Raw genomic sequence first — 16,455 nt, 5'->3', positions numbered from 1 at the left:
GTAATGTTATCAAGAACCCTGACTCTTGTAGATCTCTGCCCTGCCATTTTTAACCTGTTGGGTTTCTCAGTTCTTATGCTTTTTGCCTCTTAGTCACTATGTCAATCAGCATTCATGGGAGGAAGAAGGAAAATGGGCAGCCCCAGCATGACCTGTCCTTTTGATCAGGAAAGCAAACGTTTTCCTACAGGTACCCCAAGCAGACTTCTCCGTATGTCTCATGGGCCAGAACTGGGGCCTCGCAGTCATTGCTAGCTGTGAAGGAGGCCAAACTTTGGTTTAAAGTAGTGGGCTGCAAACCTGGGCGAGCATGGGAATCAGCTGGAAGATTTGTTAGAACACAGGTTGTTGGGCCTCTTCCCAGACATTCCGATTTGCTGGGTCTGGGGCAGGGCTGAGAATCTGCATTTCTAGCAAATTCCCTGGTGATGCTTCTGCTGCTGTTCCAGGGACCCACTTTGAGAACCACTGGTTGAAAGGAAGTCTTTTATATTTTAACTGACACTCTCCTAAGCAGACACCACTTTGCTTTTCCCTGAATTTTTGCAGGACACTTACTTGCATTTTCTGCCTTTCATTGCATACATCATTGCCACGTCTACTTTCCTAATTCTGTCCCTGATCATATTGTCTCTTTACTCAAAAACTGTCAGGGGTTGCTTAGTATTCTCTGGAATCTGAGGCTTTTCATGATTTAATGCCAATGTGCATATGTTTCCAAATATTCAGTGTTAATAATCTGTATGTCATTTACATGTAGCCCTGAAAATATGACCTTGCAATGACTCAGTAGTATCAGACCAACCATCTTTCTGAGAATAATTATAAAAGCTGGTTAAAATATAAAAAACCACTGCATGAAAACATCACAAAGTAGCCAACACAGTCAGGACTTCAGAGGTCAAAATCCAAGAAAAAAAAGGGGAAATGCATAGATAAATTCTTCCAAGCATTTAAGGAATAAAGATCCCTAATGTTACACAAACTCTTCCAGAGAGTAGAAAAAGAGGGAGGGATTCATAACATAGTTTTTGAAACCTGCATAACTTTGATATCAAGCCTAATAAGGACATTATAAGAGAGGAAAATTATTGCCAATATCTCTCATGAACGTAAGTGAAAAATACTAAGTGAAATAACAAATTGAACCCATTAATATATATAAAGGGTAGTACTCCACAACCAAGCTGGAATCAAAGGAATGCAAATATCTTAATCTCTACCAACTTTACTCTTTAAGCCTTCATTTCTGCATCTAATAATGGTTTTATCTATTTTATAGGTAGAACTGTTGTAAGGCTTAATTGAGATAATACATGGAAAGAGCCTAGCATATTCCTCCACACATAGGAAGTGTTCAATAAGATTGGCTAATAATGCCGTTTTATTATTTCACATAAATGAGGTTCTGCTATATAATATTGTGCTGCAAGATTATGAAGACTAACATTCAAGAGCAATCACAGCATTGTCCCAGCTACCTTTTCCAATAGTTTCTTCAACTTTCCTCTACTTAGTTTACACGAATTTTTCCTTGAACATGCACTTTTTTTTTTTGTCTTTTTTTTTTTTTTTTAATTGAAGGTCCCTGGCTGGTCCCGCTTACTTGAGTGGCTGTGACCACGGGAATAGGGAGAGGAATCAGCCAGCATGGGAAGGAGTCATCTCACAACATTCTATTTATATGCAGAACCAAGCAGACAAGCACAGAGTCACTATTGTGCTTAGAAGTTGGCAGCATGGGAAGGGGAAAACAGGTGGGGAGTGGGGATATTGTTAAAAAAGCACAGCCCCCTCCTCAAACTGGGATGACTGGGGGAAATTGATCTGCTTCAACCCAAGAGGAATCAAGACCAAAAGTGGTTTGAGAAGGCCAGAACTGTCAGAGATGAAGGGAGGAGGAAACTCTAGTGGGTACAAGAGCTGTTTAGCAGACTCGGGGCCCAGAAGATAAAAACCACGTCCCTCTTTGTGCTCTCCTTGGTCTCCTGAGCTGCATCATAGAGGGCATAGTGACAGTCCTTGTATGGTTCCATCTTGAAAAGGTGGCATGGGGTCATCGATAGTCTGGCCCACATCGCCCACCAAGATCTTGCCCCCTCCAAGATGATATTCTTCCTGTCATCACTCAAGCAGAAGAGCACCTCCTTGTGCTTCTTCACCTCCTCCGGCATCAAAGACTTGCACCCCTTCATGTCATTAATCACCTTCTGATGCTGTCAGAGGCAACCACCCTGGAAGCCTTGTTTTTGGAAGTGAAAAGGAGATGGTAAGAAGAGCCAGGGAAGAGGAGAGCTGCTGCAGCCACTGCTAGGATCTGACTACTGCACTGTTTTTGCTTGTTTTTGTTTTTCACATAAGAGCATCTTACCAAGCTATGAACACTTTCATCAGAAAGAAGGACCACTTTTTTATTCAAAAGAGAACAAGCCCAGTGACTGGATCAAGGTAGAAATGCAATAGATACTTGTTAAATAAGTAAATTAATGCTCTTTTTGGGGCCTGGAATACCACCCAATGCCATCCTTTTCCTGTTAGCCCCTTCCTGATTCCCTAAAACAAGATAAGAGCATTCTCTTTGAACCACCCTAGGATTTCCCTTCCATTTCTGTCATGGCACTTGTCACATTTCACCTTATATTTTTATTATTTAGGTAATTCCCTGACTTATACTCAGAATAAGCAGCAGGCTATAGAACAGTGATCACAACTACCTTCAAATAATAATATTTTACTCACACACAACATAAGAAACAGTATGCTGTCATTCTTCTTATCTTTTATCATTATTGTCATGCATTTTACTTTTATTTATGTTATAAAATCTACTGTTTGTTTTAAACATTTTAAGCAGTTAAGAAATAAAATTAAATTTTAAATAAATTAAGACATGAAAAGTATTTTCTATTTAAATACATAGTTATTATTTTTGTGCTCCTTATTACTTTTAGATCCAAGTTTCCTTCCAGTATCATCATCTTTCCGCCTGTAAAACTTACTCTAACATTTATTTTAGTGCCATTCTGCTGGTGATAAATACTCTGTCTCTCTTTTTGGTTTGCAAATGTCTGTATTTTACCTTTACTTTTAAAGGATATTTTTTGCTGAATATAGAATTCGACATTGACGGTTTTCCTCAGCACTTTAAAGATAGTGTTCTATTATTTTCTGGTTTGTATAATTTCTAATGAAAATCTATAGTTTTCCTAACCTTGTTCTCCTCTAGGTAATGTATCAGGTTTTTTTCTGGCTGTGTTTAATATTCTCTATCACTAGTTTTAGCCATTTGATCATGAGGTACCTTGGTATAACTTTCATTATAGTTATCCTGCTTGGAGATTATTGAGCTTCTTGCATCTGTGGCTTTATTATTTTTTAAATCAAATGTGAAAACTTTCAACCATTATATCTTCTTATATTTCCCCCCAATATCTATCTTTTGTTCTCCTGACTATGTGTATGTTAAGGACTTGATATTTTCCCATAGGTTACTGAGTCTCTGCTCAGTGTTTAAGCCTTTTTTTTCCTATGTGTGCTTCTGTTCAGTTTCTGTTATATCTGCAAATTCACTGACTGGTCTTTTCTTCTGTAATCTCATGGTTTTCATTGCAGGTATTGTCTTTTTCTGGTCAAAACTTTTATTTTGTCCTGTTTTATAGTTTCCTTTTCTCTACTGACATTCTCTATTTGTTCCTTCCCTTATTACATCCATGTTTTCTTTCAAATTCCTGAACATGTTTAAAATACCTGTTTTAAAGTCCTTGTTTGCTAACTCCATTATCTGTCATTTGGGTCTGTTTCTATTAACTGATTTTTCTCTTGATTATAAATCGCACATGCCTGCTTCTTCACAAGTCTAGTAATTTTCTGTTTTATGCCAGACATTATGAATGTTACATTGTTGAGTATCTGCATTTTGTTGTCTTAGTAATAGTCTGTGTCTTGTCTCGTAGGCAGGTAATTTACTTACAGAGTAGCTTTTTCAAGGCTTGTTTTTAAGCTTTGTTAAGGTGAGTTGAGCACTAGCATAGCCCTTAGCTTAGGATAGTTAGCCCTACTCCTAAAGCCTGGCTTTGCTGAGACTTCTACTGAATGCTGGAGGTTTTCAAAATATTTATTCACCCTAGCTCTTTGGAACTTAAATGTCTACCATTCCTGTGAAAGCTCCAGTAGTGGCTAGGGTCACTGTTTTCCATTGCTTATATTTTCTTCTTAGTTCCTTGCCTTGTCTCATGGAGTCTAACTCTGTATATGCACAGTTTATTATTTGACTAAAGACTCAGGGGCATTGCTAGATAGTTTTTGGAGCTTTTTCTCTGCACAGCTCCTTTGTCTTTGATACCCTGCCCTACAAATTCTTGCTGCCTCAGTAGCCCCAAATTCTGATCTCTGTCTCCTGAGTGAATGAGATTACTGCATTCTATCTGGGGCTTCTCTTCTCAAAGTCTTAGTATGGAAAATACCTCTAGGCAAAAATTCAAGGTGATAAAGGGGATTGCTTCACATTTTTTTCCCTCAAAGATCAGAGTCCTGTGCTATTATTTAACATCTGGAAAGAGTTATTTTTATTATTTTGTTCAGTATTCTAGTTGTTTATGGTAGAGAGCTAATCCAGCACAAGTCACTAAATCACTGCGAGAAATAGAGGTTATGGCATGCATTTTTAAAAGGCCATTCTGGCTGCTATGTGAAGAATGGAAAAAAAATACATATGAAAAGAGAAAATGAGTTGGCCAGGTAAGAGACTGCTGCAGCAATCCAGGTAAGAAATAATGAAGGTGTAGGCTATAGAAAGTGAATTTTAATAGAGAGTTTATGAAATGGAGACTGGGCCATAAACATTCTTACTCTGATTTATTGGTTGTTTCTTTCACTTTGTATTCACAAACTTGAACAATTTTTTGAAATTCTAAGATAATTTGAGAGATAACACATATGTTTAGTTTTATTCACAAGAATATCATCTGTCTATACCCACATCAGCTGATTTTCAAGTGGACACTCAGAGATAAAATTTTTATTTTCATGAAATCTTTGGACAAATATAGTGAACGACATTTTGAAAACTGATTTCATCAACAATTGTAGCTATCTCTTTTTCTCTAAAACATCTTTGTATATACTAGTGTATAAGAGAAACAATTATTAATAGTGTGCCATAAAGGAAGGCTATTTCTCCATTTCAGGAAAATGCAACAAGAACAGAAATAGCAAGTCAAGCATCTGCAATAACTAGACAAATAGCAAATGCCAGGAGTGGAAGAAGTCAGTCATGGCCTGTTAGAGTACAGGGGAGACATACCTTCTCTTAGACCTACTCTTTTGGTGCAAGTAATAGAAGCTCAATAAGAATGGATTAATTCAAAAAGGGAGACTTTTCAAATCAAAGGAATGCTATATAGCTCATGGAAACTGAGGGTGTGAACTGCAGCAGGGCTTGTGATCAGGGGCAGGAACACATTTGGAATCAAGAAAGTTGCTCCGTCCATCGTCCTCCTCCAGCATGACAAGCTCCAGCTCTCTGCTTCCTCTCTACACTCGTGCAACAACCTTCTCTTTCTGCAGTAAGATCCTCCACTCCTGTGGGCATATGATGGAATTTAGGAGCCCCAGAAATTTTTGATATACCTGTTGTTATGGGTTGAATTGTGTCAACCCAAAAATATATGTTGAAGCCCTAACCCCAAATGTCTCAGATGTGACCTTTTTTGGAAATAAGTTTGTTGCAGATGTAATTATGCAAGATGAGGTCATGCTGAAATAGGGTGGACCCTTCAGCCATTATAAGAAGAGAAGAGACTCTGACCTCCAGGCCGTGTGGTGATAGAGGTGGAGAGGGAGTGATGCTCTTACAAGCCAGGGAACGCTAAGGATTGCCAGCAAAAGCCAGAAGCTAAAAGAGGCAAGAAATGAACTTCTCCTTCAGCTTCCAGAGGGAGCAAGACCTTACTGGAGTACTGACTTTGAATTTCTGGCTTTTGCAAGTGTGATAGGATAAATCTCTGTTGTTTTTTTTTTTGTTTGTTTGTTTGTTTTTGTTTTTTGTTTTGTTTTGTTTTTTTTGAGACAGAGTCTCGCTCTGTCCCCCAGGCTGGAGTGCAGTGGCGCGATCTCGGCTCACTGCAAGCTCCGCCTCCCGGGTTCACGCCATTCTCCTGCCTCAGCCTCCTGAGTAGCTGGGACTACAGGCGCCCGCCAACACGCCCGGCTAATGTTTTGTATTTTTAGTAGAGACGGGGTTTCACCGTGTTAGCCAGGATGGTCTCGATCTCCTGACCTCGTGATCCGCCCGCCTCTGCCTCCCAAAGTGCTGGGATTACAGGCTTGAGCCACCGCGCCCGGCCAAATCTCTGTTGTTTTAAGCCACTCAGTTTGTAGTCCTTTGTTACGGTAGCCCTGGGAAATGACTGTGCCAATCTGCAGAGTTTTCATCTAAGTCAAGAATGAGACAACGTCATCAACCCAGCATGGGTTAGGTCTATGGGCAATGGCAATATTTCTTCAAGGGTGGTTTCCAGAACAGCAGCATCAGCAACACCTACGGATTGCCAGAAATGAGAATTTGCAGCCCTATTTTGGTCTTACTGAAACAGAGACTTTGGAGGTGGAACCAAGGAATCTGTTATCAGAAACCCTCCAGATGATTCCAACACATCCTCAGGTTTAAGATCCTCTAAGCAATGGTAAGAGGACAGAGTATGTTGGTTGTAGGAATATGGGGAGCAGGGCCATAGAGTATAGCCATGGCTTCAGTAGCCCATTTCCATGAGTGGGTAAAGCTCAGAGAGTTCTCAAAGAAGGAAGTTGGGAAGGGAAGAAACCCCAGAAGTTGCCTATTATTCTTCCCTCTTGGATCTTAAGAGAGGCAGCTGAGATTTTAACCATTCCACAATGAAGATGGTATCAGATAGCTAATATTTTGTTACTGGCATTATAAAACCATTATATTTCAGGGCTGGTCTGGACTAAGACAACATAGATGACAAATAATAAGGTGAGATAATTACAGAAATAGTGCTGCAACTGTATAAGTGTTCCTCCACTATACTGGTTCTCAACCTTGGCAGCATATTGGAATCACCTGAATCACCTGGGAGGCTTTAACAACATACTGACACCAGGGTCTCATGCAGCAATTCTCAGTCAATTGGTCCAGGATGCAACTTGGGCACTAGGATTTTTAAAAGCTCTTCAGGTGATTCTAGTGTGCAGTTAAGTTTCAGAACTACTAGGCCAAAAATTTACCATCTTGGCTGTGAGCTGTAAGTATTTTTTGACTGTGGTAAGGTTATGATTTGCTCTACATGAGTTTTCCGAGCAGAAGAAATAACAGGGAGGATTTAGCTTAGAACTGCTATGCTGTTTGCTTTGATAAAGCAGAGAGTGCGGTTACAACTGTTACAGGAGGTGGAGTTCAGTTAAGTTCAATAAACATTCACTGAGCTTTCCGTGGCAAACACTGTGCTAGGTGATAAGGGTACTGTGCTGAACAAAAGGTCCTGTGTTCAGCTCCCTCTCTGGGGCAGGAATCAGATACACAGTATGATCTGGAATTTGGTGTCATCTACACATTGATGGTTCTCAGTGCTGGTACTCAAGAACACTGGCGAGATTGATCAGTTGCTAGTTTGCCACAAGGAATATGTTACAAATCATAGCTATAGCATAAAAGTTTGCCAATAATTGACTTTAGATAAATAAATTATGGTGTACTTAAAGCTATGCCAAAAATCGTGTCACTTGCTCACTGAAATTCCAGCAATTGATGAAAATTAGAGGTAGAGTTATGGCTGGAAATTGTTCATAAGCCACAAAAGATAATCTACACAATCCTAATTTTACATATGAAAGCATCAATCACATCTGCTGTTTGACCAATGTTATCAATAAAGTCAGTTTTTTCAGCAAAATGTGGATCAGTTTGTCTTTCAGGCATAACTGTTCATGTATGTGAAGGGGATAGCTGACATATATGTGAGTAGCTTTAGGGCCACTCATGTATGTGGAAGGAACCTATCAATTTAAAAAACACTTTGCTATTGCTTTTCTCAAAGAGTGCTATGATAAAACAGGGGAAAGTTGGCTGGAGAGAGTTAAAGCCAGTGATTCCATGTGGTCAAATAGCACCCAAATGTTCTATGAAAGCAGGACCTCATCTCTGTGTTCCTAGCAGACACCGGCACAGGAGGCCCTGCCTTGCACATAGCAGGTGATTAACAAATGGTTAGATATTTGCTGGGTAATCCAACATCACAGGATTGCCATCATTGTAGTGTATTAGGGCCCTAGTGACTGGAAACAACAGAAACCCTCTTGAACTGGTGCAAGCACAGCTCAGATGTGCCATTAAACTACTATCTCTGTCCTTAGGCTCTGCAGTTCTCTCTGTTGGCTTCAAATTCCACCAGATGCTCTAGGCTTACATTCTACTCCTTTAGCACCCCAGTGGAAAAGGAAGTATTGTTGGCTACAGCAATATCTTGGGAGATTGATTCAGTTTGGCCTGGTTTGGGTCACATGCCCAGTGGATTACAGTTATTTCACGAGCCAAGCCATATAACCCACCCAGGAAGTGAGAGCTGGGCTCAGGCAATTTGTCTGAGAGTAAGGGAGGAATAGTTCCTTAGCAGAAATATCAGGTTGCTATATCTAACTTTACAAGTAGGTATTATTTGAAGTAGATATTATTTGAAGAAATGAATGCTCATAGCAAGTGACAGAAACCAACTTAGACTCAGTCTGCTTGATTCTGCAGCTTGGTCTGAAGAATGGAGGACCCATGAGGCTTAGGAAACTTAAGCTTTAGGGCCGTTCATGGATGTGGAAGGGCCCTATCAATTTAAAAAATACTTTGATGTTACTTTTATCAAAGAATGCTATGATAATTATATAAGCTCCAGGTCCTTCCAAAACCTGAATTTGATTCTTGTTTATCTTCTTTCTCCTGCCTGGATGTCCCTCTCTGCCTGCCATACAAGTCTGCTGAAAGAAATACTTTCCCCAAATTCAGATGCTTCAACTAATTCTGAATCGAAACTTTTTCTGGCTTTCCCAGTAAAACACGATTATTCCCTACTCACAGCACCATCTTTGAAGATCTGGGGCACCTGTCACAGGCTCCCTGGTGTTGCTCTAGTTCTTTGTGTGCCTATCTTATCTTTCCTACTAAAATGCAAGTCACCTTCAGGGTGACATAGTCATTTTCACAGCCTCCATGGCAGTAAGTATGTTGCTTACCAGAGTATATGTATCTGAATGCATGCATGTTGTATGGGTGGAAAAAGGATCAAGGCATGCCAAGAGCTTCCTTGCCAGGTCATCTTGGAATTACTGGCTTTTTTTCTTCATTTTGAGGCAACTCTTTGGTTTTGGTTTTCCCAAACTACAAAATTAGTTATGCAATACCAATGAATGTGGAGGATTTTCTAACTAGAGCCTTTGAAAGACAAAGGTGTGAAATATATTACAAACCAGATATTCTCTTAGCTTTCCAGAGGTCATAAAGCATGCATTAAAGGAGTTGCTAGAAATTCTGTCTTATATAATTTCCCTGTGTTTCTTTCTTCTGGGACACTTTCACCACTTATTTGAATGCTTAAGAGGTGATTAGGTTGCTGTCAAGCCTTTACCGGTAAATATTTAATCAGTAAAAGCCTTCTTCAAGTCTCTCTAATGGTGTATGTATCCAATAATATAAGAAATAATAGACTTCTCTCAAATGTACCCTGGACTACCTATAGAAAATGCCCAACTCCTCTGCAGAAGCAAAAATGCTATTTTCTTCACATGATAACTTGACTATTCTGTTTTGTATTAGATAAATCTCTAAGCACTGTGGTTTTCTAATTACTTTTAAGTGCAATTCATCTTTTACCTATGGAAAATGTAATACACCCTCATTATGGAAAACACACAAAAATATATTCTGGGGAAAAATATTTTCTTTTGTAGATTTCTGAAATATTTCAACCAAGGTTTTTCGTGCATTGGTGGGGCATCATTAATTTTCTTCTCACGGTGTATCTCTGTGTGTGCCCCCACGGAGACCTTAAGATGCTATTTTAGAACAACTGGAGAGGAACCATCACTTCTCCAACTGGTGTAAACAGCCCTACCAATCTGTTAATGAACATGATTAAGATGAAACAAGCAGGCTAGAGAAATAGGTGTGCATATGTCAAGGAAGATTAATCTGAGCTTGGTGGGGCAGGACTGCAGGTGACCTGATTTGTATACAGTCTAGTTACATTTCAGTTTCAATGAGCAGAGTATAGTCTGGAAACATCTTATTGTTAGGCTTTTGGAATTTTTGTGATTGTTGTTAGTTTTCTCCAGTAAAAGTTGCTTTTGGGAAACTAAATTCTTCTGATCAAACTATGAAGGAAAGCAGAGTTTTTATACTGGGTCCAGGTCCAGGGAGGAATCAGGGTGTCTTTTGAGGCCAGGTTGGTGTTTATGGAGCCTGGATCGACTCTTGGAAGGGTGGGGAGCCGAGTATGGGTCTTCAAAAGCGATTGTTTCCCACTGAGCATTCCCTCACCTGCTCTGCGTTGGTCTGCAAAGACCTCTGCCATCTCACAGACTGGCCCTCAGAGACCTCTGCCATCACTAGCACCACCTGGATACCACCCACATCTCCAGCCTCAACCCCGACAGGAACCAAGCCCAGACTGAAAAGCCATCTTGATATGGCCACTTCCTCCAAACTCTGCATGACGAATCCTCTCTTACTAACACCCTTATTTCTATTAAATGCACAACCAGTCTCCCAATGTCCTAGTCCATAATTGAAGTCATTTTTCAATTTGTTATTTAAAAATCTATTTATTTATTTAAACCCCCATATTGAAATATGATTGACATACACAAAGCTGCACATATTTAATATATACATCTCAATGAGTTTGGGACAACTATACACTTACGAAACTGTTACTATACTACCAACATGGCTGTAACTACATCCATCACTTCCCCAAGTTTTCTCCCACTCCCTTTATTATTATTGTTGTTGTTCTTGTTGTTTTTTAGTAAGAATATTTAGCATAAGATCTAACCTCTTATCAATCTTAAGTATGTAGTATATAGTATAGCCAGCAATAGGTACTATGCTATATATATAGTATATCTCCAGAATTTACCTCACACAACTAAAATTTCGTACCCTTTAACCATTACCTCTCTGTTTCCCCCTGCCCCTAGCATCTAGTAATTACCACTCTACTCTCTGCTTCTATGAATTTGACCTTTTTAAGATTCCACATATAAGTGAGATCATGCAATGTTTGTCTTTATAAGTCTGGCTTATTTCAATTAGCATAATGTCCTCCAGGTTCATCCACGCAGTCATTTCTGGACCCTCCCTGTCATTTGCCTTCTACCTCCACACATCTTCACCAAAATAATTGCCAGGTCCTATTAGTTAGTCCCTGTAATTCCTTTGAAGTCTTTTGTTTTCCTACTGCATATATTATCATGTCTTCCTCCTGAAGAGGATCATCTTTAATTCCCCGTTTACTAGATCTATCACCAGTATAAAAAGTCTCCATATGCACTCTGTTCTATCCATTTTCTCTTGCTATGTCCTTAACATCCATATTTAAAAGCATTCTGACTGCCATCACTACTTAGCCTCAGACCTATTAGTTAAGCTTCTTGCTGTCTTCACCGTGTTCTGCATTTTCTAGCCTGGGATCTGGCAGCCCACTCTGCCTGCCTCCCACTCCCCTTGTTTCCCAAACTCTCTCAGACCCTCTGAAACTGCTGCCAGAGCCAGGACAAGGGTGAGGGAGTCCTGCAAGGCTTGCACCTTCCATAGGGATCCGCCCTAATGCCAATACCAAGCTGACCACAGGTACTCCTGTAGCACTCCCTTTGCTGCCGAGGTGGTCAGCAGGAGGTGCCGTGCTAGATGGTGGATGGTATCTGTAAATGAGTTTCCTGTGGAAAGGCTCTTTATCACAAAGTTTTAACTGAGCAGTAACCAACACTGTAATCAAGCTGACATCAAAATTTATTTTCCTCCCAGCTACTATAATTCCTCTCTTTGCCCACAAAGCGTTGTAGCCCAGTTGCTTTCAAAGATCTCAGGAAATGCTCTGTGGGCAAATGAAAGGGGAGTCACGAATAACTGATAATTATCTACACACCAAACAGCACATTACCAGGTTCTCCTACGGCCACAAAAAGGAAGCACTGGAAATAATTAAGGGAGTCTGCCTGCACACCCACAGCTCAGCGGCTGCAGCGGTGGAAACAGGTGTTTGGCGGTGGGGAGCAAGGTGTGTGTAGGCATCTGAGGATCATGAAGTGTTAGCACTTAGCCTAAGAAAAAAGTTTCTATCCTCAATTTTCTCATTCACAAAATCAGAATTATTACTCATCCTGCTTTTCTCAAAATCACAGAGAATTCTAAAAGGCAGATTTTATAGTTTAGAACCACATTGTCCAGTAGGACTTTCTGCAATATTGGAAATGTTCTATACATCTGCACACCCAACATGTCCACCAACTCAATAGTCACTTGTCATAGATGGCTATTGAGCACATGACACGTGACTAGTATGACTGAGGAGCTGAATTTTAATTTTTGCTCAGTGTTAATTAAATTTAAATAGCCACACGTGGATAGTGGCTATTGCACTGGACAGCATAGGGAGGTTATCTAATCCAAACTACACTTCTTAGTCCATATTCTTCCCAGAAGTACCCCAAACCTATAATCCGGTCTTTGGGCATCAGTTAATGATGAGAAAATCATGATTTTCCAAGATGGTTCCTTCCATTTCAGTCTTCTGCTAAAGAAAGATGAGCCTATTTTGTCTCCACGTCAGCTTTTAGCATTTTCTACATTCTGGTCTTAGTGCCTTCTTCTGGGGACACTCATAGATGTAATTCCTCAATCTAGATGAGGGGCTTTCGAGAACTTGAAACATTTAGTATGTCACTGGTTAATCTCTACTTCAGGCAAAACATGGTTTGAACACTATCTAGTAGTTAAGAGGACAACTTTTGGAATCTGATTCCTTGGTTTTAAATATCAGCTTCATCATTCACCAAATACATGAGAGAAGACAGATTGCTAATCATAATCTCTGATTATTGATTTCCTCCTCTATAAGATCATGGGAGAGTTGAAAGAATTAAATAAGAGTGAACAGGTGAAACCACTGGCAGAGTCCATGGCCCACTGTAAACAATCCTGCAGTGTAAGTATTTTTTTATTGTTAATGGTCTCCTCTGGATGTTCTCCCATTTATCAATGCCCTCTTAAAATGCAATATTCAGAACTCTGAGAATGTGTGTATGAGAACTTTGTAATCTAAAAGGCCACAAAAATATGATATATTGGTTTTGTTCTTATTTTTGGGGTCACCGGGGTTTCTCTCTCTCCTCTACTTCCCTTATTTTAGTCATCATGGTGTTTGGAGGTTCTTTTGTATCCTAAGGTAGTACAACAGCTTCTTGGCTAGAAGAATCTTAGGACATTTTATTGGTTCAATCCTGACAGAGAGAAATGTTCAGAAACATTTATAAGTCAAAATATTACCATATTTCTCAGTCTCTGCTTATGAGCTATTCCCTTCCATCAGGCACTACGCCAGAAAGAGCTGGAGGAGAGATGCTTGAAAGGGTATAGCCATAAGATGTTCTCTTCTTTCATATGGCAGGATTTATACCCATACCACAGCCAAAAAGCAAATTACTTGCATTTTACATATGAGTGGTACCAGAAAAAAATAATTTGGGGCAATTAAAAATAAATTGAAAAAGCAACAACAAAAACGAGTATTATTCCAAGTATGTGATCATCAAAGCCACGTTTTCAGGTGGTAATTCACAGAAATGAAGACAGGCAGAGCTGGTGTTGTGCTGCAGCCTACTTCAAGTGGCATGAAAGAGCTGATTACTAAATTTTCAAAAAATTGGCAAGCTGGTTGACATCACAGCGGTAGCTTGAAATTGGCCATGGAAGGAGTATTTACACACTGAAAACTGGCAAATACTACTCCGCTACCTTCTTGAACTCCCGCATTTCAAGTCCCCTTTGCTTCTTGGGTATTTCGTTTCTTCCTTGAATCCAAAGATAAAGGACGTCCACCTCTTGAATTTAGTATGGCATTTTGGAACCCATACTAAGTCACCAGATATCACCAGATCATCCTGGAATAATTGAAGTAACCAAGCACCCAAGGAAGACATTTTAAAATGTTGTGTTGGAAATATCTTTGCTCACTTATCTTGTGGACTAAAACTGACATCTAATGCTGCCTGCATCCCGGGACTCACTGTGGGATCTTAGGGAAATCACGTAGCCTTTGATTGCCTGCCTGGGGAGTGGAAATCTTCTCAAGCCTTTTCTGTCTTAGATCTTAGGTAGGTTAACTAAGAATAAGATATAGGTTACAGTGGAAAATAGTAAATGAAATTTCAAGAAAGCATCTTTCATGAGGTTTAAATCACTTTGGTTGTAAGTAGTGACCCTATTATGAAAGAGTCTCTGTATTTAACATAAGTTCTTTGTTCAGAATGGGTACCGAATTTTGTCCATTGCTTTATCCGCATTGTCTAATTGATACATCATCTTATGATAATAGATTTTTGTAGGTGTATTTATAATCACCTAACATTTATTAAAGACCTGGTATATACCAGACCCTCTACTGGAAGCTTTATTTATCAAACAAACAAACAAAAAACAAAACAAAAAACCAAAAACCCCATAAGTTTTGCAAGTGCTGAAACTGAGAGCTGAGCAGTCCAGTAATGCCCCAGCCCACACAACAGTAACACACAGAGCCAGGATTCCATTTTTCTGACTTCCAGAGCAGAACTTTGTTTATTCCACTAGCAGTGGTTGCATCCCACTCGCAAGAGTAATTGATTTGGTAAATAAGGTACTTTAAAAATTTTTGAGCCAACATTTATAAAACTTGTAGAATTCATATAGCCATCAAAAATGTTCTTTCATTTATTAGCTATTGATGAATATTCTGCAGAGTCAGCTTTGGCCGGGTAGCTATGCCCCTTTGGAGGGAGCACATGCTTGCCAGGTCCCTGAAGTCTCAGCCACCCTCTACCCAATGAAGATTAGGGTCAGTGCCACTTGCCAGCTGCTCACAGTGGCATTTTTCTTTATAGTAGAGAAATAGTTCTCTGCAATTATGCCCCTAGGAAAATGGGAAAATAAAAAGGTAGACTTGAAGGGATGATGGCAAAGAGCATATTTCTTTGTGGAAGTGAAGTTTACATCACTACATCTAGTATGAAAGTCACCTGCCTGGTCCCCTGATGGGACTGGAAATGCTGCAGGGTATGAATCGCCTACTCAATCCTCGTAGGGTTCTCTCTTTCGATGCATAACCAAATTTTCTTTCCATTATAGTATTTTATAAAATACTTGTGTTACCCAGACTTGAATTATAAAGGCAATTGATTCAATGGGGATAAAGATGCTTTGCACTTCAGGGTTTCAGCCTGGCAATAACTGCATTATTTTCCCTTCAGGAGTATCAAGAGTAGAGATATTTTTACAGCTATAAAAGAAAAAAAAAAGAACAGCTATAAAAACCTGACATCACTGAGTAATTCAGCTTTGATCAGATGGAACTTATATGCAGAGGTAATGACCTTTCCTTTTCTATTCCCACTGACGCTATTCTTGGCACAAAGACGCTCATCCATTCTTTTCATCTTTATTACCTGATGAAAAAAGCTCAAAGCCACTAAAACAGAATTGACTTATAGCTACCTAGTCCAGTGGCTTTCCCTTAGTTGGAGTTGTTGGTTCCAAATACCGAGTATAACATTACTAACATAGCTCCCAGTAATTCAAATCACTGCCCCCATGGGTATTCACAAGTAGCATAATGAAAATTTGTATGTAGAAGTAATACATGCTTTTTAAATTGTTTTCAGGTTCTCCAATGAGATTACTAAAGAAGGAAGGAACGAGGAAGGGAGGGATGGAGAGAGGAGAGAAGAGGGAAGGGAAGGGAGGAAGGGAAAAAGGGAAATAGTGGGACAGGGAGGGAAGGAAGGAAGGGAGGCAGGCAGGGAAGAGGGGAGGGAGGGAGGAAGGAAAGAAGGAAGGAAAGAGACGGACGGAAGGAAGGAAGGAAGGAAGGAAGGAAGGAAGGAAGGAAGGAAGGAAGGAAAGGGAGGACTCTGTGTTCATTTGCGAAGACTGCCTTAATAAAGTACCACAAACTGGGAGGCTTAAACACCACCACTAAAATTTATATATATTTTATATAAATATATACATTTTTTTTATGGTTCTGGAGGCTTAAAGTTCAAGATCAAAGTGTGTCAGCCAGTTTGGTTCCTTCTGAGAGCTGTGAAGGACGTGTGTCCGGAGTTTGTTCCTGCCGGTGGGTTCGTGGTCTCACTGACACGAAGAAAGAAGCCACAGACCTTCATGGTGAGTGTTACATCTCTTAAAGGTGGCATGGA

The 16,455-nt window shown here is 39.8% G+C and overlaps 1 pseudogene; it reads right to left on the bottom strand.

Moving 5' to 3' along the window:
• Positions 1 to 1,907: 1,907 nt before the first annotated feature.
• On the bottom strand, positions 1,908 to 10,714 carry LOC100593004 (annotated as a pseudogene).
• Between the last annotated feature and the right edge of the window lie 5,741 nt (positions 10,715 to 16,455).

This window comes from Nomascus leucogenys, chromosome 6 (assembly GCF_006542625.1).
Source record: "Nomascus leucogenys isolate Asia chromosome 6, Asia_NLE_v1, whole genome shotgun sequence".
In the NCBI taxonomy this organism is placed as follows: Eukaryota; Metazoa; Chordata; class Mammalia; order Primates; family Hylobatidae; genus Nomascus; species Nomascus leucogenys.
The sequence above is the reverse complement of the archived record's forward strand: the minus strand, read 5'-3'. Positions and strand labels throughout refer to the sequence as shown.